The sequence below is a fragment of the Mus pahari genome, chromosome 10 (genome assembly GCF_900095145.1).
Source record: "Mus pahari chromosome 10, PAHARI_EIJ_v1.1, whole genome shotgun sequence".
Classification (NCBI taxonomy): Eukaryota; Metazoa; Chordata; class Mammalia; order Rodentia; family Muridae; genus Mus; species Mus pahari.
In genome coordinates this window covers 94,926,167-94,951,545 of record NC_034599.1, presented here as the reverse complement: position 1 = coordinate 94,951,545, position 25,379 = coordinate 94,926,167, and positions in this window count along the sequence as shown.

Genomic DNA, 25,379 nt, shown 5'->3' with positions numbered 1-25,379 from the left:
CGTTTAATGGGGGAAAGAATCTATTAACTATCTTACCATAAAATGCCATTCAGGATGTCACTAAATGTCACCCGCCACAGATACAGAGACGTGGAGTGGCAGAAGGAGCCCTTATCTTTATAAGAGATGATATCACACTGACTAAAGGTGAGAGTGATTTAGGCAAAGGGTGTGAGGAAGGTCTTTCCTCTCAAGCCAGCGCTGTCAGTTCACCCCAAATTCAGGTTTGAAGTTCACTTTTTATGTTGACCCAGCTCGCACAGTAGAGGGATCTGGTCCATGGCAAACAGACACAAAATAGCAGGTAAAGGTCAGGAAAAGGGTAAGTTTTCTGTTAAAGGGACCGCAAACTTCATCTCCATAGACTCAGCAAACGGAACGCATTTGTTCACCTGCCTGAATCACTGGATGCTGCACAACTCAGTGCTTAACCCCCGAGACAGCTTCCCCAAAGTCCCCTTTCCTCTTCCATGTCTCACATGTCCCCTCACCCACCACCCCTCCTTACTCAGCCGCAATTTTACCCTGTCGTTTTCCTTCTAGTTTTTCAGTCATGTCCACATTTACACCTGTTCACACACATATACTACGTTCTTTTTCCTAAACAGCCACAGCTATGTGTGTGAGTTTAATTTATAAACGGGCACAATAGAAACCAACAGTGAATGTCATAATAAAAATGTCAACAATCTATTGGAATAAAATATATTTAAGACTTCTCAACGATCTACTTCTGCAATTTTCTGCTTAGTATTTTCTCACCACAGTTGACCATGGGCAACTGAAACCATCAAACGTGAAACCTCAAGTGAACGAGGATAATTTCATAACACACCAATTTGCCCATCTATAAAGTCCCACTTGTCTGCAATGGGGTGATGCTTCTTCAGTGTCAACGTGACTAGATTCAGACGGTCCTACCGGAAACACTCTGCCCATGTCTGTGAGCATGTTTTCTCAGTTTTACCTGAGGTGGGAAGACCCACCCTGAATCTGGTGGTCTTCCCCTGCATCCCAGTGACGAGGTCCTGGCCAGAATCAAAAGGAGAAAGCCTGAGGCTGCACAGTAAACTGCGACTCACTGATTTGATGCTGTAGACACACTGTGATGGTGGCCCCTGCTCCTGCCACAAGATCTAAAGGGATTGCCTTGCCCATGCCTTTCCTACCATGAGGGACTGTACCTTCGAACTGTGAGCCAATTGAAAAAGAAACATGTCTTTCTTAAGTTTCATTGGTTAGATAGTTTGCCCCACCAACAAGAAATGTAGCTAATATAGTTGATAAGCTAATAGCCTGCATCAGAGGTTTCTGACCCCATCTACTGTGGCTTGAGTTGGGTGTTCCTTACTTAGTCATTGTGGGCTGGTAGGAATGAGACACTTCTACCTGACTGCTTTGGCCAAGAACTGTAGGCACCCTGAGGTGAACATATCACTCTCAACTACGTTGAGGCCCCATGGCCACAAGAAGAGTGTTGCAATTACAAGAGTAAACTTACAGCACCGTCCACCACACTCAGGTCTGTACCCCACCCTCACCCCCAGTCTGTTACCATGGTTGACATCCAGACTCCAAATGAACACTCAGTGACAGGCACACACTCCTGAAGGTCACTTGTGCCTCCATCCCAGCAAGACTGGCTGAATCTCTGTTCTCCTTTCTCAGACTCAACTAGTCTCTGGCCACATTTGGTCCCTATTTGAGGGCTAAACCCACCACCTTTTCTTCTTCAGAGCACAGAGGCCTGTGCTGGAAGCGAGCTCTCTGTGGCTCCACATTTATGTCTGTACCTGTTCCCTGTCTCCTGCTCATCTCCTTATTCCGAAGGAGCAGAAGACAGGACTCAGCGGACTCAGGGTGAAGAAGTGAATGTTCAGCCCTAATATTCAGCCCACTATGGAGTCCTGCTTCTGGAACAGCCTAGCCATTTTTTCCCCCAATCAACCTCCTACATTGAAAGATCAGGACCCTGCCAATTCCTGGGATGACAAAAGAGAGCCTTAAAGGTAGTATTTCCCCCAAAGGGGCCAGGAGGGAAATCTTGACTAACCACTGCTGCTGGGAAGCTTCATCAGGTTTTGTTAGGCTGTGTGCTGAGTTTCTGGCTCAGCTTCCTCCCTCTTGGTGGCACTTGAGATGGCCTAATCACCAATAATGCAAAGATCAATTGAGGTGTTTTTCATGTTAAACTATTAAGCTCACACCAAATCCGGACTATCTGAATAAATAATATTTGCATTTCTATTTGTTCCTTGATGACACAGGGCAGTGCAGTGATGAGAACCATGAACTTGAGAGCAAGAAAGAACTGATTTCAGGGTGGGGCAGAGATGACTCAGTCAGTTAGGCATTCCCTTTGCTATCACAGGGACCAGAGTTTAATCCCCCAAACCCATTGTCTTAGCCAGGGTTTCTATTCCTGCACAAACACCATGACCAAGAAGCAAGTTGGGGAGGAAAGGGTTTATTCAGCTTACATTTTCACATTGCTGTTCATCACTGAAAGAAGTCAGGACTGGAACTCAAGCAGGTCAGAAAGCAGGAGCTGATGCAGAAGCCATGGAGGGATGTTCTTTACTGGCTTGCTCANTCCACTCTCTTATAGAACCCAAGACTACCAGCCCAGAGATGGCACCACCCACAAGGGAACCTNCCCCCTTGATCACTAATTGAGAAAATGCCTTACAGCTGGATCTCATGGAGGCATTTCCCCAACTGAAGCTCCTTTCTCTGTGATAACTCCAGCTGTGTCAAGTTGACACAAAGCTATCCAGTACACCCATCTAACACAAGTTTGGTATTGTAGTGAGAACATATACCTCTGGTGATGGGGAGACAGACACAAAGAGGATCCCTAGGCTTGCTCGGCAGCCAGTCTCACCTCACAAGTATGCTCCAAGCTAATGAGAGAATCTGTTTCCAAGAAGATGGATGGTGTTCCTGAGAATGACAGTGCGGGTTGTTCTCCAGCATCTACATGTGCGTGCATATACTTGTACCCACAAACACACATATATGCACATACATGCATACACATCTTAGTTAGTTGAATGGTCTTGGGTAAATGAATGAATGGCTCACCCCCATTTTCCATTCCCCATCCTCTGTGAGTCTGTGGGGACTTACTGAGGGACTAATGCTAGTGAAGTGCTTAGCATGGTATCTGATGGTCAAAAAGTACTTAATGCATGTCATTGTTGAAAGACCAGTATGTACCAGATACTCTGCTAGGCTCTGGGCCACAGGGATAAGTAAGATACGCTAATAAAAATGCTAAAATTGGATGAGATGTTAAAGTCTATGTGGTATATCCCCCTAGAAAACCTAAGAGTCAAGGAAGGATCGTGTCTAGCTTCTGTAGCAGGGGAGACGCGAGACCGATTTGATCTTAGTCACAAAGCTGGCTGATTCTAGACCTTCGGAAAACAAAATCAAGAATGTCCAAGGTTATTGTTTCAAATTCTGGTGTTGCAGATTCCATTTCAGCTTAAATTCTTAAACCCAGCGCTACCAGCTCCTCCATGGCTGCCTGGGGAGGCCCTCATGGCAGCTTGAACTGCAGCTTAAGACCAGTGGCAAGAAGGCCAATGGCTCCCGGCCCAGCTCTGAAGCTGCCGTGTCCTGCAGCAGGTGGCTGATGTCCAGAGCCCCTCTGAGAAGGCAGGGCAGACCGTAATTGCTGATTAGGTAGCAAGAGAGGGAGTGCATGTCCCTGGCACCAGTTCTCATAATGTCACAGTACAGAGCTCTGTGGATGACGGGTCTGTCATGCCTCACTATCCAATCATCTAATCAGAACCATCTCACACGCACCCCGATCCCAGTCCCTTGGCAAGGCCCTAAGTGCCCCAACTTAGATCCAGGACCACAGCCAACTTCTGATGCTGTCTTTCATTTGTTTTGGCTTTTGGCAAGGTATGAGATATCCCGCCAGTCAAATATTGGGGATTTTAATTCCATTCCAGATGGGGACCAGCTCTCCAACAGAGACTCAGCCAGGCACTGACCCAAATGCCCTGGGAGCTTGACTGAGACAAAGACCAAGGTCAGATGCTTCATCCATGATAAGGGGCCCACTAATAGCTTGAATATTTTGGCCCTCGTTTCTTGCATTTCCCACAAACCAAAATCATGTTGCCACGCAGGTCTGAGAACAGAGAAAGCCTGAATCTGCCTTTCAACTAGAATGCTCTTAAGAGGTCCAAAAAGCCTGTTAGTCAAATTCATCTTCTTGCTAGGAAATGTCCCTCGTCCTTTGAGATGTTCCTTCCCATCAGATCTTAAGCAGCAGAGAATCATTCATCCCGTAACAATCTTTGCTTGTTATACACCTTAGCTAGGTAAAACACTGAATTGGAGCACACGCACGCACATGCACGCACACACAGCAACCGGTTTGAACTCAGGGTTCAGAAAAAGCAGTAGAGAGTTAAAGCAAATGTGGAGAGTGTCTCAGACAGTGGGAAGTGTGTAAGGTGCATATTATACATAACATGTCAGTGAGGAAGAGTGGGTAGTGGTGGCTACCATTTATTTCATGCTTCTTGCATGATGACTGTTTTACATGAGCTAATTAGATGCTTAGAACCAGCTAGTGCCATTATTCCTATTTCTCGAAGATTATTAAAGACCTTGGATTTAAGTGAAGTTACACAATGTTTCCTAGTTCAATGACGAGGAAATGATGAGGGAAAAGAAAACTGAGTTCTGTTTTCAGCTTTTACTGAGGCAAGGATAGAAAGTCCTTTATAGTTAAAGTGTACAATGCAGTGACTTAATACATGTACACACTGTAAAAGTGATCGCCACAATCATGGTAATCAACATATACATTGTATCACACAGTGAACTCATTTGTTGTTGGAAAACATCTATTTTCTTGGCCAATCTCAAGTGTATCTGTTGCTCTTAATTGGAGTCACCGTGCTGGTGGATTATGTATTAAAAACTTACTCAACTTGTAAGTAAAAGTCTATATACTTGATCAACATCTGTTTCCCCATTTCTCCTACCTCAGGCCCTTTCTGCTCCCTGCTCCTATGGGCATCACCTTAAATGCTCATATGCGTCATACAGAGTTGTCTCCCTGTGTCTGGCTTGTTTTACTTTTCATTTCCTCTAAACCTATGCTTGTTCTCATGCACGGCAAGATCCCCCTCCCTTCAAAGTCGAACAATATCTCTTTGTACCTGTTTCATAGTGCCTGTGCTTATACAAACATTTTCACACGTCTCAGAATGGCTTCATGCGCTCACCTGCTCACAAGCCTGTGCTTGGTATTTTCCGTCTCAGCTACTGTGGAGAGCCTTGCAATGGACATGAGAATGCAGACAGTTCTTTAAGACGGTGGTGTCATTTCTGTTGGATAGATAGCCCAGAAGTGGGACTGGTACATCATAAAGTAGTTTGAGTTTTGTTTGTTTGGGGAGGAGCCTCCACAATACTGTGCTCAGTGCCTGGACCAATTGTTCCATTCCCCTGGCAGTATGCCTGTGTGCCCTCTCCTCCAGAACCCTGCCATGCTTGTCATTTATTATTTTTATTTATTCACCATGACAAATCTCATGGTGATTATTATCCTTATTTTGCTAATGATTAGTGATGTCAAGATCATTTTACTTTTGGGTGCATTTGATATTTTTATATCTCCTTTAGATACACGTAAGGCAATTTTAAATCAATTTATTTGATTGTGGGCTTTTGTCTTGTTCAGTTGAACCAGTATCTGATACATTTGGGCTAATAACCCTATTGGAAAATTGAGTGACAAATGTTTTCTTGTCTTCGGCTGTTTGTCTTTTCGTTCTCCTGATTTGTGTCCTCTGCTGGTCACAAACTGATCTGATATATTCTCACTTGTCTGTTTGGGGATCTGTTGTCTATGCTTTTGGAATCCAGTCGGGGGAATTTTCAAGAGCAACGTCAAAGAGATTTTCCTTTGTGTTCTTCTAGAATTTTTATAGACTGGGATATGAGGTTTAAGTCTTTACTCATTCTTGGATTGAGTTTTGGATCCAGTGTAAGATAATAGTCCAATTCTATTCTTTCGCATATGGGCATAGATTTGCTGATGCCAATTACTGAACATTTTATTTATCATTGTGTAATCTAAGAGCCTGTGAGTAAGATAAACCAATTGTACATGTGTGCGTTTACTTCAGAGCTCTTGATCCTGTTCCCTTGGTTGGTGCATCTCTTTCAGCCACCTTTTTAACATTGCCCTGTTTGGATGATGCCACCGTGATGACTTATCTCAGGAATGCTTTTGTGGCTCAATGCAAGTCTTAAGGTCACATTCCTAGAGAAATACCCTCAGAATCTTAAAAGATTTTGCATTGAATGTATAGTTCACTTGGAGTAGTATGGGCGTTCATTGAAAATTATTGCTTCCATGCATTAAAAATGAGATATCTTTCTATTTGTTTTTCAACTTCTATTTCTCTCATCAATGCTTCTTAGCTTTCAGATACAGGTATTTTTTAAAAAGAAATTAGATATTTTCTTTATTTACATTTCAAATGTTATCCCCTTTCCTTTTTTCCTTTCCGAAAATCCCCTATCCCTTCCTCCTTGCCCTCCTCCCCAACCCATCCACTCCATCTTTTTGGCCCTGACATTCCTCTCTACTGGGGCATAGAACCTTCACAAGACCAAGGGCCTCTCCTCCCACTGATGACCAACTAGGCCATCTTCTGCTACATATGCAGTTAGAGACATGAGTCCCACCATGTGTTTTCTTTGATTGTTGGTTTAGTCCCAGGGAGCTCTGGGGGTATGGTTAGTTCATATTGTTGTTCCTCCTATGGGGCTTCAAACCTCTTCAGCTCCTTGGGTACTTTCTCTAGCTCCTTCATTTGCCAGGCACTGGCAGACTCTCTCAGGAGACAGCTATATCAGGCGCCTATCAGCAAAATCTTGTTGGCACCTGCAATAGTGTCTGGGTTTGGTGGTTGTTTATGAGATAGATGTCCAGGTGGGGCAGTCTCTGGATGGTCATTCCTTCAGTCTCTGCCCTGAACTTTGTCTCTGTAACTTCTTTCATGGGTATTTTGTTTCCCCTTCTAAGAAGGAACGAAGCAGTTGCAGGCATCTTAAATCCTTAACTTTACTACTAGATTTCTTGTCATCTTTGATACTATTTTACCTGGGACTGTGATATATCCATAGATGATCACATGACCTGCAGACAGATTTTACTCCTGCCTCTTTGACCTAAATACTTCTGCCTTTCCTCTTATTTACATGTTCCTCATCCTTCCATCTAGGACAATGTTGAACAGAAGGGGCATCTCTGGATATCTTCCCATTGTGTGTGACTTATAGAACAGGACCAGAGTTTGCTTTTTCACTTTTCAGGGTGACGTCAGCTTGCACTTATGATATATGGACTTCATCATGTGGGGACACATTCCTTTAACATCTAATCATTACAGAGTTCTCTTTTATCAGAAAGTAATATTGCATTCTTTCAAATGCCTTTTCAGTATTGTGGGAAGCGGGTATAGCCGTGGCTGTGGCCTTGTGAGCCAAGATGGCACCCTGGTTCACTGCCAAGCCCCGTGATTCCCTGCTTGATTACCAAAAACCTGATCATGTGCACCTGAGTGATTACGCGCTGTCTGCCTGATGTATAGCGGCGTCATACAGCATGATATTGAGTCACTGGCCTATCAACACCCACCCTGTCTGCGTGCATGGCTCACGTATAGAACATGCTGAATGCTGATTGGATGATGATGAGCGATGAGAGACGAGTGCAGAGGGTGGAAGGGGATAAATTGGGCGATCCCAGAATAAAGAGGAGAAGCTGAGAAGCAGAGAGGAGAGAAGCTGAACTGCTGTAGAGAGCTGGGGTGAGCTGTAGAGAGAATAAAGGAAGCTGCAGCGGGAAGCTGTGGAAGCTGCTCAAACCCTGCCTTGGCGTAAGTGTCGTCTTTGCCCCATCGCTGGGGGACAGAGGTGGGGGGGGGCATGCGGCACAGTATCTTCTCTGATGCCCATGCTATTTCTCCCTTTACTCTGCTAATGTGGTGTTACTTTATGTAGCCTGAACCATCCCAACACGCCAGGGTGAACCTCATGGTCACAGTGAATGACCCTTTTAATATATTATTGAATTCACTTTATGAGGATGTGTCTGTGGATTGTTCACATCAGGGATACTTGTCTGTGGTTTTCTTTCCCTGTAGTACTCTTGGCTGACTTTAATAAAGTAACATTAATTTCATAAACTAATTTGAATGAATCTTTTTTCCTTGGACTTCTCAGTTTCCCCAAAATATTCAAAATTACCCATTACACTTAAAAGATAAAATACACAGTTTAATTAAGATCACATTTAAAACAATTATTTAAATCACCTCAATTCATTCCTGTCATCTCAGCACTCTGGAGGCTGAGTTAGGAGTATTGGAAGTTTGATTGGCTACATAGCCAGTTTGAATCCACCGTAGATGACAAAGTGAGACCTCATTTAGAAAACAAAACAAAACAAATAAACAAGTACCTTAATTTTAATTCAATTTTTTCAATGCTTTAGTTAAAACTAATAAATACTTTATACAAACAAGGTCAGCTATAGGTTGCCTTTATATGCAATACCTGTAAGTTGACTGCGCCAAGAATCAATGTTATATTTCACAGATGTTGCATCTGTGGCTACATCACACCAATCTGATTAATATGATTTTCTTTGCTTTCTTGAGACACAGTCTCACTCTGTAGCCCAGGCTAACCTGAAACCCACAGAAATCCTCCTGCCTCAGCTTCCTAAAGGCATGAGCAACCACACCTGGCTTGAATGTTAGACATATTAACATAGTAAAACATGCTTTGGTCACCATGAACAGCTAACTACTGCTCATCTCCAAAAATCACAAACAAAAACACAATGGAAAGGAAGTGAAAGACTTCCTCTGGCCTCCCAGACAGAGAAGCCAGCCCTGAGCCGCACACACAGCTCCATCATCATCTGCTCCCAGCCCTTAACTATTCTAGGGCTAGCCACTTATCTTCTTTCTTACCAATCCATCCCTCCGAGGCCACATTTACCAAGCTCTAAAACCAGGTCACCAGTACATTGGCAGACTTAACTTACTGTGGATTCAGATTTCTGGCTACACATACCCTGCCTACTCCTGAACCGCTCTCTCTCTCTGCAAAAGCCTGTTAGCGGGTACTCCAGCTCCTGTTTCTTCAGGAGAACTACCTAATTGGGTCCCTAGGTGATCCCTCTCTGCTCTCACAGCTTCTGCACAGTATGTTTTCTCTGCTCAACTGTTAGCTGGGGCTCCAGGCTGGCCTTACCAGCTAATAGCAGCCATTAGAGAAGAGGTACCAGAGGCGCTCATGTTTCCAGCCCCTGACCAGGTACAGAGCCCTTATCAAAATAAGAACAGTAAATAACAATCAAACAGGCAACTTTGGGCTGGAAAAGCCTTTGTCTTAGTGTTGGTTGGTTGTTTTGTGTTGTTATTGGTTTTTGTTTTGTTTTGGGTTTTGGGTTTTTATGTGTTTGTGGTAGGGGGTGGTTATTTCTTGTTTTGTTTTGTTTTGTTTGTTTGTCAGCAGTTTTAAAGTTTGATCATGGGCATTTTTAAGCAGGACTTGCCAACTTCTCACAGTAGCTATTTGATGCAAATCACACACTTATATTACTAGGCTAGTTCTCTATGTAAACAGCAATGTCTCGTTTTTAGAATAAGAAAGACATAGCTTTAAATTCTTTACTCTCTTACCACCCGTGTATTGTTGGCCAAGTTTTATGGCCCCTGTGTGCCCTTTTAGATCTCAGCTTCTTTCTTTTTGCAAGAGGGATAACAAGGCATTCACAACATTTTGCCATGAAGACATCAGCAAGCTGTGGTTAGCAGAACACTTGCACATAGCAGAAGTTACGCTCAATAGCTTTGTTCTGGGCCCTCATTCTGGATTCTCTAGCCACATTCTCAAAGCCATCAATGGAGCTGTGATTGCTCAGTCTGGAAGCTTTATCTCTTGGTTAGGAATGGGGCTTCTCTCTGCTTTCTTTAGAATTGAAACAATTGAAGTCTCTGAGGGAGAGACTGCAACCAGGAACCTAAGTCTCGAGGATTCAATAAATGACTGGTTGTATTATGTAGAAATCATGGGCACTCCTAGATACTAATTGGCTGTCTTTTCTACTTTTTCTTACACCATTTAAGTAGTTCCATAACACAACTTTATTTTGGAGATCCCTAATTATATTACTCAAGGCACCTTCTGTCAATGAGCTTGCCTGTGGGGGAAAGAAGAGTTAATTATGTAGCCTTACATCCCGAGAGCATCCTGAGGGTCTGCTGGTCTCAGCCCAGCAGGGCATGCCCAGGTATAAGATGCAGTCCATGCCCCTGAGGAATCTAAAGACTCACAGTCGAGACATAATAAATATGTGGGAAACAATGAGACCAGAAGAATATAAAGCAGATGATGAGCAGTTAAGGGAATGGATGCGGTGGGACAGCTCAGTAATAAAAATCTACCTGTAATTATTTTTAAATGCTTTATTATAAATAAAACAGATAATAAAATGTATCCCTGTCCTAGGAAATAATGTGAGCAGGGCCTCTGTGACTTGGCCAAGTTGGCAAGAGGCTGATCTAGCTGGAGCAAAAACCCCATATAGAGGAGGAGTTCCATTTCTATAGACACAATCAAGCACTAAATGATGGTTATAAAACCACAAGGGTTTTCCTGCCCTTGGCTTTTTTTCTACTTGGACCAATCTGTCTTATACTAGTCTAACAAAGCATTTCAAGCACGATGTGAAAAACCTCACTCTTCCACTTGAAAACTTCCAGTGTCTCTCTACTCTCAGCTGTAGCCCATTTTTCAGAGAACCCAGACTCTCCTGCGGAACCTTCCTGGATCAGATAGAGCCCAGAGAGTGGGACTGAAGGTTGGGTAAAGGCAACCTAGAAAACTTGGTGTGGATCTCAGGTCAGCCACCAGCCAATTGTAATAACTCCTAAAGAGCATAGCTCAACTGTCTTCTGTCTACAGTCTGTATCTCTAAGAGTGTGTGTGTGTGTGTGTGTGTGTGGTGGGGTTACAATATTTCAATTCATATAAAGGACTTAACATACTCCCAGCACCTAGAAAAATCTCAACTAATGTTATCTATTTAGAGAGGAAAAAAGATGTTGAATAATGGTTCAAGAAATAAACCTGAAGAATAGTGTTTACTGTTATGCCAGCCCTTACCACACAGTTAATACAAAGGATATAATTTAGCCCATGTGTGGATGGGAAGTAGAGTGGGGTCTAACTGTTAATGGTTTGTGACCATATCATGTTCAAACCCCATACTAACAAGCAATCAAGGGAGACGGATCTGACCAGATAGTAGGAATGACCAATCAACACAGCCTGGAACTTACTATGCCGGTATCCAGCCCTCTGGAAAGAAAGACCTCAGCAGCATTCAGTAGCTGCTGTGGCATACAGACTCCTTCCAAAGCCAGTGGGAAATTTCCCTGAGATACCTGAAATCAGAATTGAAATTCTAACCCTGGATGCCGTGAGCTGGTAGGATTTTCCAAGTTCCCCACAGAAAATGGAAAGTTCCAAATCAGAGGTTAAAATAAAAGATTGCAGGAAGAGATGTACACAGAGCCTGGCCCTAAAGAATCCCCAGGGACTGAGTGACTTAATTCAACCTGCAAGGGGTGTGGAGAGAGACCTGGCTTAAGAATATGAGTGGAGCAGGCAGGAAGCTAGAGACTCAGGGTTTGCCCTGCCTGCACACTGGTTCATATTGGTTGCATGATCTTTACTATGTCTACAAGCTCCTTTAATGCTCATGTCCTTAGCTTCAAAATGGCAGTGAGTACAGTTAATGATGTATACTTATAAATTTTTTTCAGAGTCACTTGAGATGTATTTAGAGTCAGTGAGTGGCAGGTGTGGTGGTACATGTAATTCCAGCACTGAGGGGACAGAGAGAAGCGACTCACATGTACTTACTACAGCCTGGCCTCCCTAGCAAGACACTGGTGCCTTGTCTCAAAAAGCCATGGAAGGACAGGAAGAAGAGAAGAAAAGAGAAGAGAAGAAACGGGAAGGGGAAGACAGAAAGACAAGCAGAGGGGAAGGAAGGGAAGAAGAAAAAAAGAGAAGGGGAGGGAAGGGGAAGGAAGAGGAGGGAATGGAAAGCAAAGCAAGCACTAGGGAAAGAAATCAGCCGGGAGACCCTGGGAAAAGGTCTCTGGGTGGAAACTACTTCTGTGGTTTGGTGCGTTAGCAACTTAGACTGAGCTGAGAAGAAATGGCCTATGAGGGCTGGTTTATTCTGGTTGTAGTAGGGACTGTGGAGGGAAGCAGGCTGTTGTCTCTGGTCAACCTGCAGGCTAGCTTAGGCAACAAAATGCAGGTTGCAGAGATATAAGGACTAGAACGTATGTGCACACACAGGCATTTGTTAATTTCATGAGATCCATGAAGCCTCCCATTTTCGGGTCCTGTTGACCAAAGCCCAGTAGAGTGGACCCAGTAATATTTCAACGGTCATTGCTAATACAATGTATTTGTCCTCGCAAACAAATCCACCACAGTGTATAAACAAGCAATTGGTGAAAGAGAAAAATCTATGTAAGAAGAAGAAAAGAAATCCCATGGAAAGATGACCAACCTTCATAGTAGTGGCGAAGATGTAAATGAACATGAGATGTCATTGCATGCTGTGTTGGTCATTTAGGAGTCTGATGAACTGAGGGAACCAAATGGAAGGGGAGAAATGAGGGAGCCGCTGAGACGTGGACAGATGATGACAAATTCACAGCCTTCAGTAGTCAAAATTCAATTATGTTGCCATGTTTAATCAACATGAGAACCACAACTCTGGGTTACAGAGAAGTGAGGCTCCATACACTGTCTAGAGCACGTCCTTTCTAAGAATATACATAGATACAACAAAACTATGCAATGCAGAGGGAAATAGAATAGTACTTACCTCTGGGGAGGAGCTATGATGAGCTAAACAATAGAAATAAAAGGGGACTAATAGTTTCATAAATATTTGATTTCTCAAAAAGGATGAAATGAGTATAGAAAAATAGCATGTTCTTAAATTCAAGAAGTGGGTTCACGGTTCTTTGAGTCCTCAGAATATGGAAGCTGTTCTGCATCTCAGCCCACATGGCGCTGTGATAACAGAATACAGAAACTGTAATTATCATGGAGTGTGCTCTTCATGGCTCTCGAGGCTGGGACATCCAATAATAGGGTGCCAACTTCTGGCAAGGGTCTCCTGGCTGGACCATTCCTTGGCCAAAGCAAGAGGAAGGCTGACAGGGGACTAAGCCCCTTGCTACAGAACTTGACTCTTCATTGTGATCTTAAGCCCTTTCTGAAGGCATAGCCCTCATGACCCAGTTGCTACTGGAGGGCCCTCTCTGTCTTGATGCTACCACATTTGGGAATTAAGTTCATAACTTCAAGCCACAGTGATGTGTTTGAAATATTTTATAGCTGAAACGACATTTAAAAAAATAGTAAGAACGCCTTACTGTGAGAAAAGGCGAGAAGCATGAAAGATCCCCTTTATGGAAATTTAGAAGAGGAGGCAGCCACAATCCCTTCTACTGTATCACATTCTGTCGGGGCACGCTTTAGACAGAGCAAACAGTGGCTGAGCTGACCACACCACTGAACCTGTGCTGTCACACTCCAGAGGACAAGGAGTGGAAAGACCATGTTCTTTGAGGTTCACCTTCTATGTCAGTCAACAAACACAATAACTTGTAAACCTGTGGGACACAGGTGGATGGGTGGGGCATTTATACCCAGAAAGTCGACGAAAAGGCACGAGCTAAGCTGAGTAGATGCCGAGGCTTGAATGTGAAATGTCGCCCAGACTCTCATGTTTGAAGATGAGGTCCCCAGCTGATGGTATTGGTTTAGAATATTGTTAAAACCTTTAGAAAGTGAGGCCTTCGCAGAGGAAGTGGGTTACAGGAGGCAGGCCTGGAAGTTCCATAGCAGGAACACAGTGTCTCAGCTACTCTCTCTGCTTCCGGTTCCACCGGAAGACTGGGAGGTGAGGAGCCAGGACTTCATCCTCCTGTGACCATGGAGCTTCCTGCTGCCACCAGTATTTCCTATTCATAATGTATTCCCTCAAACTGTGAGCCAAAACAAGTCCTTCTTCCCTTCCCTTAGGCATCCTTTTGTCAGACATTCTGTCTCGGCAATAAAAAGAGTAGCTGATGCAATGGGGATGGCTGAGGGCACCGCCTTCCCGCTCCCCACACTGGCCCTGAATCGACAGCTTTGGCTGTGACATCACTGATCCCTTTTTGCCCTGACATTCTCAGAACACACAAGGACAGTGCCACATGCATGTCCACGACTCCACCAGGCCTTCCCCCAAATCCTAGCTTTAGCACCACCTCCATGCAATGAGAGATGGACCCTAGGCTCCATCTGCCAGCACCGCAGTGGACTTGACCCCCTCAAGGCTGAACTGCAGAGACAGCTATTTTTGCCGGGTTGTCTTTTTATTTCCTTTCAGCCGCCTATCTCCCCTTCTGTAATTATTGCCAAGAAATGTTCACAGCAAACATGCTAGGTTTTTGACAGTCTGTCATGTGGGAGAGAGACAGGTGCTCCCTGCATCCCTCTCCGAGACTGAAGTTTGACTGAAAGAGGCTCTTGGGGGTGGGTTCTGGCCACTGGCTAGGTGCAGAGCTGCAGGGGTCTGCCTTCCCTGAGAGCTACCCAGAGACCAGGGAACGAGTCCAAGAGCAAGGGGCTGGCCAACCTCGACAGTGCTGTAACATGTCTTCACTGAGTTTCATGAATCCTAAATGATTTCTGTAAACTATTTACTAATTATGAAAATGTTTAAGATGACAATGTAATCCCATCGTTCAGAGAATATCATGATCAACACTCTGAAGTGCATCCTTTCAGCTGTTTTCCAAAGCATATACAAAACTTTTAGATGTGAAGAGGGAATTTGCTACACTGTGCTATAATGGCTTGTAACTTAACACACACACACACACACACACACACACACACACACACACACGAACACCTGGGCACATGCACTCACGCACAAAGTCATATCTGTGAGCCTTCCCTGTGCTTGGATGTGCATGACTGATCCTCTCCTCCCTTTGTAAAAATCAGTTGTATATTCCTTCACGAATCCTTTTTTAACACAATGTCAGGCACTGTTTTAAACACCAGGGAACACAATGTTAAAGGAAACAAAGCTTTTTCCCTCCCGAGACTTCATATTCTAGCTGAGAGAAGGAAACATACAAACAGATATATATCAAATGAGGTCTAAAAGATACAAGCTGTGAAAGAAAACAAGCCAGGTTTGAAGAGAGATGGTGACAGGATCCTGTTTTAGGTTGTGTAGCTATGGAAGGCTTCTCCCAGTGAGAAGCGGTTCTGTGTCAGTGATCTATTGCTGTGTAACAAAATTCCCTTACTGGATTTTAAAAGCAGTAGTTTGCTACCGTAAAGCTTTTGTAGGCCAGGTACCCAGAAGTGACTTAGTTGTGTCTTCTAGGACAAACTTGAAGTGGCCTGCAGCACTTGATAGAGTGCTTTGCACACATACACACACACACACACACACACACACACACACACATACACAGACTCGCATACACATACACACACATACACACAGACACACAGATACACACACACACAGATACACACACACACAGATACACACACACACAGAGAGACACACATTTCTGATTAATATTTGTAAATTATTTGTATATATATATATCACACATAGAAATTCCCACCTGAATGAATGAATTGAATGTGTGGTCTTAATAAGGTGAGGCTTAACTGGCAACTGTTCTCTTGTGTACAGTCGGGAATCCTTGAAGGATTTCGCAAAGATTAAATAACATACAGTGATGTTTTAAGAAGGAATTTAGGGAATAAGTACATTTGCAAATAAGATTTTGCTCTTAAAACCTGCAGATTTCCCCCAGTCCAGACAGGCAAGTGGCCAAGACACATTTAGAAACATATTTTACACTGTCTGTTCTCAAGCCCTTCTTCAGACTACATAGACAGCCCTCCTGCACCCCCTGCCCCACCCTCAGTGGCCCATCATGGGACCATCCTCCACAGAAGTGAGCACGTGACCTCGCTCACTGTTTCTGCCTCAGGCACTCTCAGGCGTGCTCAGTGGCTCAGAACAAAAACACAACCACAACCTACAGGTCACATACAGCTCACAGATATATTTTGCTTCCTGGGCATAGTATTTTCTAAAAGTGAGTTAGAACCACAGATATCTTCTGAAATGTGAGGTCTGGCCATGGGGCCAGCACTCCTGTGGTGGCAGCCTTCTGTCTGGATCACTGGAGCAGCAGATCCCTGTGGCTTTATTTTCAGACCCCCATGGTCTTTGCCTGCTTGTTTCATTGTTTATGTTGACTGGGCATTGAGCCACATACATTTCTAATCCTGGTGTTAAGAGCATCCTCCCACATGTACATTGGCCTAGCCCTGTACCAACGGATACTTCTGCCCCAAACAAACCCTCCAAGGCAAAGAGCAACTGTTTTGTATTAGTTGGAAAAGCAGGTTAAGGAGAAGTGGTTTATTTAGGCTCATATTCTGAGGGAACAGCCAGTCAAACGTGGTGGAAAAGCTGTGGCATCATGACTGTAAAGTGGCTGGTCACATTGCATCTGCACCCAGGAAACAGAGCTGACAGGAAGTTGGAGCAGGCTGCAAAGCCTCAAGGCTCACCTCACACGATCCAGTTCCTTCAGTGAGACTCCACCTCCTTCCAGAAAGTACCAACTGCTCATCAGACACATGAGCCTATAGGAAAGTACATCCCAACTTAATTACACGGTGACATGTTTCTTAAGTAATGCTTTTCCATTAGCTACGTCTAGGCATGGCACAATTGTACTCTCTCAGACTCTGTGTACGTGTTTGGCCACTTTTTATTTGAAGGCACACCTCCATGAATACCCAATGAAAAATGTTTTGGGGTACAGAGCTTGACAAGGTCTAGACTCTAGAGAATCAAAATTTGGAAGATGACCACGAACTTGTGGAGGGGTCTCTTAAAAATAAGAACAATGTTGCCTTCTTTCAGTGACTCATATTGAGAGAAATGACATAACCATACCTTGGATAGTGTACCACAGAGGAAGCTGGGGAAGTGGAGGCTCATAGCTCTCACCCAGGATCCTAGAAATAGATGGAGAGTACAGGAAGGATGTTTGGGCAAGCACTGAGGAATGAGAACGCCTCAGACAAAATCGGTTTTCAACCAAACATCAACCATGTATAAGTTGTCTCCTACTAAATTGTAAACTCTTTGAGGTAAAAATTTAGGTCTCACTGACTTTTGAAACACAAGTAATCGCTGAATACTTAGTTGTGTGTGACAGAATGGATGGACAAAGAGATGGTGTGCAGATGGGTAGGTGGCTGCATAGATGGATAAGTGGACAGATGTGTGGATGGATGGATGGATGGATGGATGGATGGATGGATGGATGGATGGATGGGCATATAGATGTATGTATGGATAGAAAGATGAAATGGTAGATGAATGGGTAGGTGGTAGACAGGTGCTTATGTATTCAGAGGTATGGATGAAGGAACAGAAGGTCCTGGATAGATTCCATATACTAAGGTGATGTGAATATTGTTCTCAACCTCATTTTTGGCTCTGTACATCCTAATTAATTTATAAACAAAGGCAGATTAATCTAGAAAGAACTGAAGTTGTATTTTCTTAATTGATTACTGGGCACTGGTGCAGTGGGGAGTCACTGAACCCCCTTTCAAGTTTGTCACCACATTAGTGCACCCAAAGAAAATCGTGTATGAGCCCCATATGAGCTTACGGAGAGAGCTCCCCCAACCCCCCACAGCTGCTGGATTGCAGATGCTCTCACACAGAAGACTTCTTAATCCTCAGATAGTTGCTAACAAAACAATATGTTGATCGGTTCCAAGAAACTAAATCAGAGGCAATCAGATTTGGCAGCTGCTTGGCTCATGAAAGGTGACACCCAATTAGAGAATATGATCAACCCCAAACAGTATGCATTTCTAACATCCCACAGAATTTACAGCAACAATCATGGATCTGACAGCCATGGCTCCCACTTGGAGACACAAACTCCTCCAGAAGCAGCAATAACAGTTGTGTATGCTGCATTTTATACGAGTAGTCACAATGATTCCTTGAGACAGGATGGAAAATGGTTTTAGCCCCTCTTTAAGATCTCAGAGAGAAAAGACTACTCCAGAATAACATGTCAATAAGTCTGGGAAGAAGCAGGTTTCACAAAGAAATCCAAGATTCGACTTCTCATCTACAGTTCTCTGGCTATTATGTGACCTCATTTATCCTTTAGCCTCTTGGTCTACAAAGAAAAATTATCTGGTGTATAGCCAAGTTATTAATAATCTGCACATATGACATCATAGCCAGTTTTAGCATTTTCCTGCAGTTTCTGGTTGGGGCATTATTATTAATGCCTAATCTAAGTTATTTCTACAGATTTTCATCTTCGTCTCATTTATCCCATTGTCCTTTATTTGCTATATTTTAGAAAGAGGGCTAAGTTTGATTTTTCAAAGAATAGCATAAAAATTCCTTGGGCTGATTATAAAATAAGGAGGCTATAAGTCCCTAGATTAGGAAGTGTATTCCTTTATATCAATACAGACACACTGAGAACAAGTCACATTAGACATGCTTATTGGTGTTACAACCTTGATAGAGACCCAAGGAGACACATCGATGCACTGTCTGCTCATTCAAGTAAGGGCTTTGATGGAGTTTCCTATAATACTCTAAATAGATTACAGAGATACGGACCTCATGATAATATCATTCAGTGGATTTATAACTGGTTGAGTAAATTTAGAGATGATGATTAATGGTTATATGATCTAGAGGAAGCCCTGTACAATGAAGAATTTTGACCTCAGTCTTATACTCTGTATGTGTGTGTTATGTGTGTATTTGTATGTATGATCATGTTTCTAACTGTATGAGTGTGTTTGTGCATATGTCCATGTGTACGCATGTGTTTATGGATTTATATGCACATATGTGCACATGCATGCACATGCATGTATGGTCCATAGATCAATATCAAGTGTCTTCTTCAATCATTCTCCACTTCACTTTTTGAGACAGGGTCTCTCTCTGAACCTGGAGTGTTCCAACTTAGCGAGCCTGGCTGGCCAGTGAATGCATGGATTCTCCTTTTTTAGCTTCCCCTTGCTGCCATTCCTAGCTTCTTAGGTGGGTCCTTGGAACACAAACCCAGGTCATCAGTAACGTGCAGCAAACACTTTATTGACTAAACAGCCTCTCTAGCACTTCCAAAGTATTACACTCACGGTGCATGGAGCTTACCTCAAAACTAAGAGGAGAGACTAAGGAGTCAGATGGCAGAGTCGTTTCCCACAAACAGTCTTGAGTACTGGCTCATCCTGACCAGATAATGTGGTCTAGTCAGAGGGGTTAAGTGTACAAGGAGTCACATAGAGCACAAACAAGACAAGGCATGCCTTGATAGGAATCCAGTAGGGAAAGACACCAGGCTGTGGCGAGATGTTAGCTCAGCTTCACTCAGTAGTAAGAAACAGTGACCAAACAGTTACTTTAGTTACTTTCCAGAGGAAGCCAATTTTTTTTTTCTTTTTGTGCATGTGGTGCTAAAGGAAGTACTTGGCCAGTATTTTGCAAAGGGGCATAGGCACAGGAAGAGAATGAAGAAGGAGCTGAGACCATCTGTACTAATTATATTACAGACGATGGCACAGGATGGACTTGGTAAGCACTGTCTCTAGATATCTGACCATCACAAAAGAGGAAACCATATTTAGTCGTATGATAATCTGACAAAATGTTAACATTGACTCACTTTGTTCATTTTTATTTAGCGATTCCTTTCTGTGAGGGATCCTCTTGATTGGGATTATCTAGGAAAGAAACAGAGAATTTCCCACCCTCCTGGGGAGATCCTATATTCATTCATCTCCTGACTCACTCATTTGGTGAATTTATTGAGAGTCAAGGCATGTTCAGCTCTGAGCTGAGTTCTTTTTTTTAATTATTTTATTAGATATTTTCTTCATTTACATTTCAAATGCTATCCCGAATGACCCCTATACCCCCCCACACACACACCCTGCTCCCCTACCCACTTACTCCCACTTCTTGGCCCTGGAATTCCCCAGTATGGGGCATATAAAGTTTGCAAGACCAAGGGGCCTCTCTTCCCAACGATGGCTGACTAGGCCATCTTCTGCTGAGTTGAGTTCTAAGGCTTGAGCTGCAAGCCAAGCACATATAGTCTCTGCTCTTCTACATAAGTAAGCAAAGTGATCACAGTAGGAAAAAAGAGAGTAGGAAACAGAGGTTCATGACAGAAGATAGTGGGATGGAGAAGGGGTTATGATTAAATAACATAGTCATAAAACAAGGAAATAGTAAAGCAAAACCTACAAACTGAGAAGTCAGTCAGGTATCGCCTAGCTACCTGCCACATCTTCACTTCTTTGTTTCGCTTAAGGACACAATGCACTCAGCAACAATGTTGTTTTGAAGTCACACCCTAGTCAGTCTTTCTAAAGCACACATAGTCCAGGCTCTTGGGCTCAAGGGGTAGCCAGTGCGACCGTGTTCTGTGAAGTGGAAATTTCTGGTCATGTGATGTTTGGCTGAAGAAGACTCGTGTGTTTTGATGAAGCGTACCTGGGAGCTGACACATGATGTTTGGAGAGCGTATAAGTAGGACCCAGCAGACAGGGATGAGGTGCTTGTGTGGCTTGCCATGCAAGGCTTTGCTGGTCCTGTGTCTATGCACATCTTCACTTTGTAGCGAGAGGCACTGCAGAGAACTTTCAGCATTTTGGCTGAGTCTACCCACTTCCTCGGGCTTGAGCCAATTTAATGGAGGCCTGGCTATTTCTCCTCGATCATGCCACTGTCCTGCACTTTTTCACCAGTTTATGGTTAGCTAAGTTTATTCTACAGTCCAGGACCTCCTACCCGAGGAGTGGTACCACCCACAGCAGACAAAATCCTGCTATGTTGAGCAATAACCAAGGCAATCCCTCACAGACACACCCATGGGCCAGTCTGATCTATACATATCGTCAATCAAGGCTCACCTCACAGGTTTCTCTAGGCTTTATCAAGTTGCTAGTTAAAAGTATCTAGAATACCACCTGTCCCCACTCCCTCACCCAGCCCTGACATTATAGATGCATGATGTCATGCCTGCCTTTTGTGGGAGCGCTGGGGCTCTGAGCTGAGGCACTAATGGTTGGCACAGCAAGTATTTTTACCTACTGAGCCACCTCCTTGGCACCAGGACTGTCTTTCAATGCCTTCTTTGAACTCCATTTTTCTTGCATAAAGGACAAGTAAGATTGTGGCAGCTTTCCTGCAACCATGAAAGAAAACCAAAGGCAGTCTTAAGGACTTTATCCTTCTTGTTGTGAGGCAATGATGAAATAGACTCTTTATAGACTTCTAACCAAATAACCAAAGTACACACTAGTAGATATGGAAGTCACAATTGTTAGGATAGTCTATTATTCATAGTCAAATGAAGTCCCTCATTTATTTCCCAGCCAAGCAATGCCCACAGGAAAAAAATAACCTTTGAGGCTGAAGAAATCTTCTGTCTGAACACCTGAAGGCTGCCACGGTTTGGTGTGTTTATGAATAGAATCGCAGGTATGGCGGGAGTGTGGCAGGCAGAGAGGGAAGTGAGGATCAAAGGTTACAGACATGGAAAGACAAGAGCAGACAAAGAGACAAAGCTTCACAGGTTGGGCCAAGACTGCAATTTTATTATAGAGGTGAGGAGACAACATTGGCTGGCCACTGAATGCTCTATAGCAATGGCCTGTTTACCAAGCCGTTGAGGGAGAGCTTAGCAGTGGCAAGACCAGAAGCAGGGAGACAAGCTGGAGCCACTGCACTTACACTGGAGAGAGAAAACATTGACTCGGACTGAGGTAAAGGCAGCTGTGGAGGGGAAATGGCGCTGAAATGGCAGTCAGGGAACAAGTAAGCAAGCATAAAGGACAGCAGACGCCACATGAAGGATGCAGCCAGCTCTTGTTAATCACGGGAATCAAGCCACTTATTTGCCACAGGCCAGGTCAGTGCAATAGTATTAGTTGTAGCATCTCACGTGTGTGGCTTCAATGTTTTACAGATATTGTCGCATTAATCCCCATAATAGCGCGTAGGGGAGACACTGTTATTATCTTCATCTTACAAATGAGCAAACCAAGTCATAATCAGATTAGATAGCTTGCTCAAGGACAACGCTGTTAGGAAGCTAGTTGGAAGCCAGGGGCTGCCTGCTTCTGTGACTGAAGCCGTCAGGGACTCAGAGACCATTCTTGGACTATTTTCTACTCTGTAGATGGTTATTATAACACATAAAAATTCTCCCACACCATTGCCATACTTGGGCATATTTACTGAGCCTTTTGTGGGTATCAATCTTTTCACATTTCATTTACTCGCTCTGCAAATAACTGAAGGACAGGGAGGTCACGTGACTCCCGCTGAGTGTTTGGCTAACCACTGTGCTTCACTGTCTCTTCCAGGGTAGTCTGTTTCTCGGGACAGACTGAAGGAACCTTGCCTACCCTACACAACCTGTCATTTCAATAGAGGGGAGGACCCTAAGAACTCCTGCTCCTTAGACTCAGAACTCTCTGCCAGCTTACACCTTGGGACCAAATGGTGACAAGCACATTGGGATTGGCAGATTATTTTGGCCAAATGTAAAGTCACTAAATGAAAAGCTCAATAGGCACCAAGCCATACAGCAATATGGATTCAGTTCCTGAATCAGTTCTACCTCCCTCTAGGACTCCTCTTTTATACCCCACAGAGCATGTCCTCTTAGAGGCTGACCCTAATGGCTTTGGCTAAAGAAAGGCTCCCTCCCTTCTGTCACTCACAATTCTGTCATCTCACTCCCCCCCACCTCTCGGTTTAACACTTATCAGTTCCAAATAGAATCAATTATTTATCACTGATGTGCATGTTGTCTCTCTTTGCCCCTGGGATGTAAGTTCTGTGTCTCTAGTTCCTGGTTGGCTGGCACACAGTAGGCATTCAATGAATATTTAATGAAAGAATGATTAGACACTATTTAACTTGATTTCAGTTTTCACTGGCATCTGGGAAAAACCTTCCCAGCTCTAAGCACATACACGGGTCTCTCTTCAACTGAAGCATACGAGTTGGCAGAATCAGGAAGAATATCTAACCTGAGAAGATGACAATGGAAAATAGCAATGAGATTAGTGCAGTGGGCCAGTGCTAGTGACTTTAGAAGGAACCCCTCAAATTGTGGTTGTCCTTCTATTCCCATGGCAGAATGAGTTACATGATGGACTTCAGAAGCAACTGAACTTAAGACAGACATTCTTACTATAGCAGAAGATACAAGGAAAGGAAGAGTTATGGGAAGGGCCCCAGGATAGGTCATTGAGGAGAACATCAAGTCAGGGAATGAACCAGGTATCCTTAGACAGTGACATCAGACAAATAAAGAAGGTTCCCTGCCCATCTTATCAACAGGAGTGCTGGAGGACCCTCCCTACCCCCCTAAGAGCCATGTGTCCAGATGGACCCCACCAGGGGAAATGTCGTGTGTGTGGCTAGTTCTGTGGAGGTGCCTGTGACCCAGTGGGTAACAATTCTATTCCTTTTATAGAAATTAAAATAAATAAGCAAGAGAAGCAATCTGGAGGCTTCCCGATGCAGATGAGGGAACCATCCGTTGCTCAGTTTTGTCTCCTTAGAAAGGGCAGATGCCAAACATGATCTTCCCCTGTTCTGCTGGTACATTTTTTTTTTCCTTCTTTGCAGGCTGGCTTTTCTCGGCTGTCTTTTGAATACCTCGAGCAGAACACCCCTGTCTTGTTAATGACTTCAAAGATACCAGGTCCACTGTGCAGCGAGTGATAAAAATGTACACAGCATGTGTTGGATAAATTAATAAACTCTCTGGAGCCTGCGAGTCCTCAGGCCCAGCAGCACCGTAATGAAATGTTATTCTGAAGTGGAGGAGGTGGGAAGGAGAAGGGAAGCAGTATTTAATATATGCAAATTAACTAGTATGCAAATTGCCACTAAGTTAAAAATAACGGACTGCGAGAGGAGCCCATTTTTTAAGCAGCTTGTTTATTCATTAGCCTAATTTCCATTATCAATCCTTCTGTTTTCTTCTTTATTAAGTACTCACATTTGGGGAAGTTTGCTTCCTACAAATTGTGTTTTGCTCCAAAAAGCCATAACAATGCTTAAAACAATCACCATACATTAGCTTCTCTCTGTCTCCTTGATTTTGCTCTTAGCCAGCATCCTTTCTTTTCTTCCTGTTGCTTAGATCTCCCCGTGTTCTCTACCTAGGTTCTCCGGACCTTTTGTTTCATTGCTGAAGGCGGCTCCTACACAGCAAGGGGCGAAGTGGAGAAGCCGCTTGCCTTAAAAGATCATATTCTAAGGACCCCTTCTCCCAGCGGCTCACCTGGATAAGGTGGACTCTGCTACGCAAAAAGTCCCCCCCAGTTTGGGTTGTAGACCACCGGCATCCCCTGGCTAAGTAACAGAACAACCAGAAAACGTTCATCCCAATTCGGGTCTGTATATGGCCTCCTCAGCTTTAGACAGTCCTTATATACAATGTTAAGACAAATTGGCATCCAAAATCCAACTCTTTTGTCTCAAGGAGCCGAGCCGCCACCTCGCTATGTGTAAGCTCTGGTGCCCCCTCGAGGCCGAGAACTGAACAGACCGTGGAGATGGTCCTGGCAGATGCTGAAGGAGGGTTCACACAAAGCCTTTGGCTGAAGCTTTCAGAAAGCGGGTTCCTTGAAAGAGGGGGCGCCTGTGAGCACCTGGGGAGGGGGACTTTAGCCTTCGCTGAGGCTGCAAGGCTGGGAGGTTGGTTATTGTTTCAGCTGTTGTCATTCTGCACGTGGTTTTTAATCACATTGGTAATTCGGACAGTAAAATAGGGTTTTCCAGGTTTTTCTCTGAACATGCTGCTAGGTAGCGTCTGTACAGGCTCTGTCCCCCTGGCATGTGCGTCTTAGATGTTGAAAGGCACACGTTGAGGCTCAGGATTCTCATGCCCTTGGAGTCCTGTGGCCAAGTTACCCAGGGAACCCAAGGCTGGCCACACCAGGAGCCCTACTGCATACCAGAATGTGCCAAATGATTTCACAGTGACCACAAATTCCCAGAGCAGATAATTCCAGCGACAGTGGTCACTGGTGTTTATAGCCTCCCAAGAGACATACTATGTCAGAGGTGGGAAGCTATGGTTTTCATCTCTTAA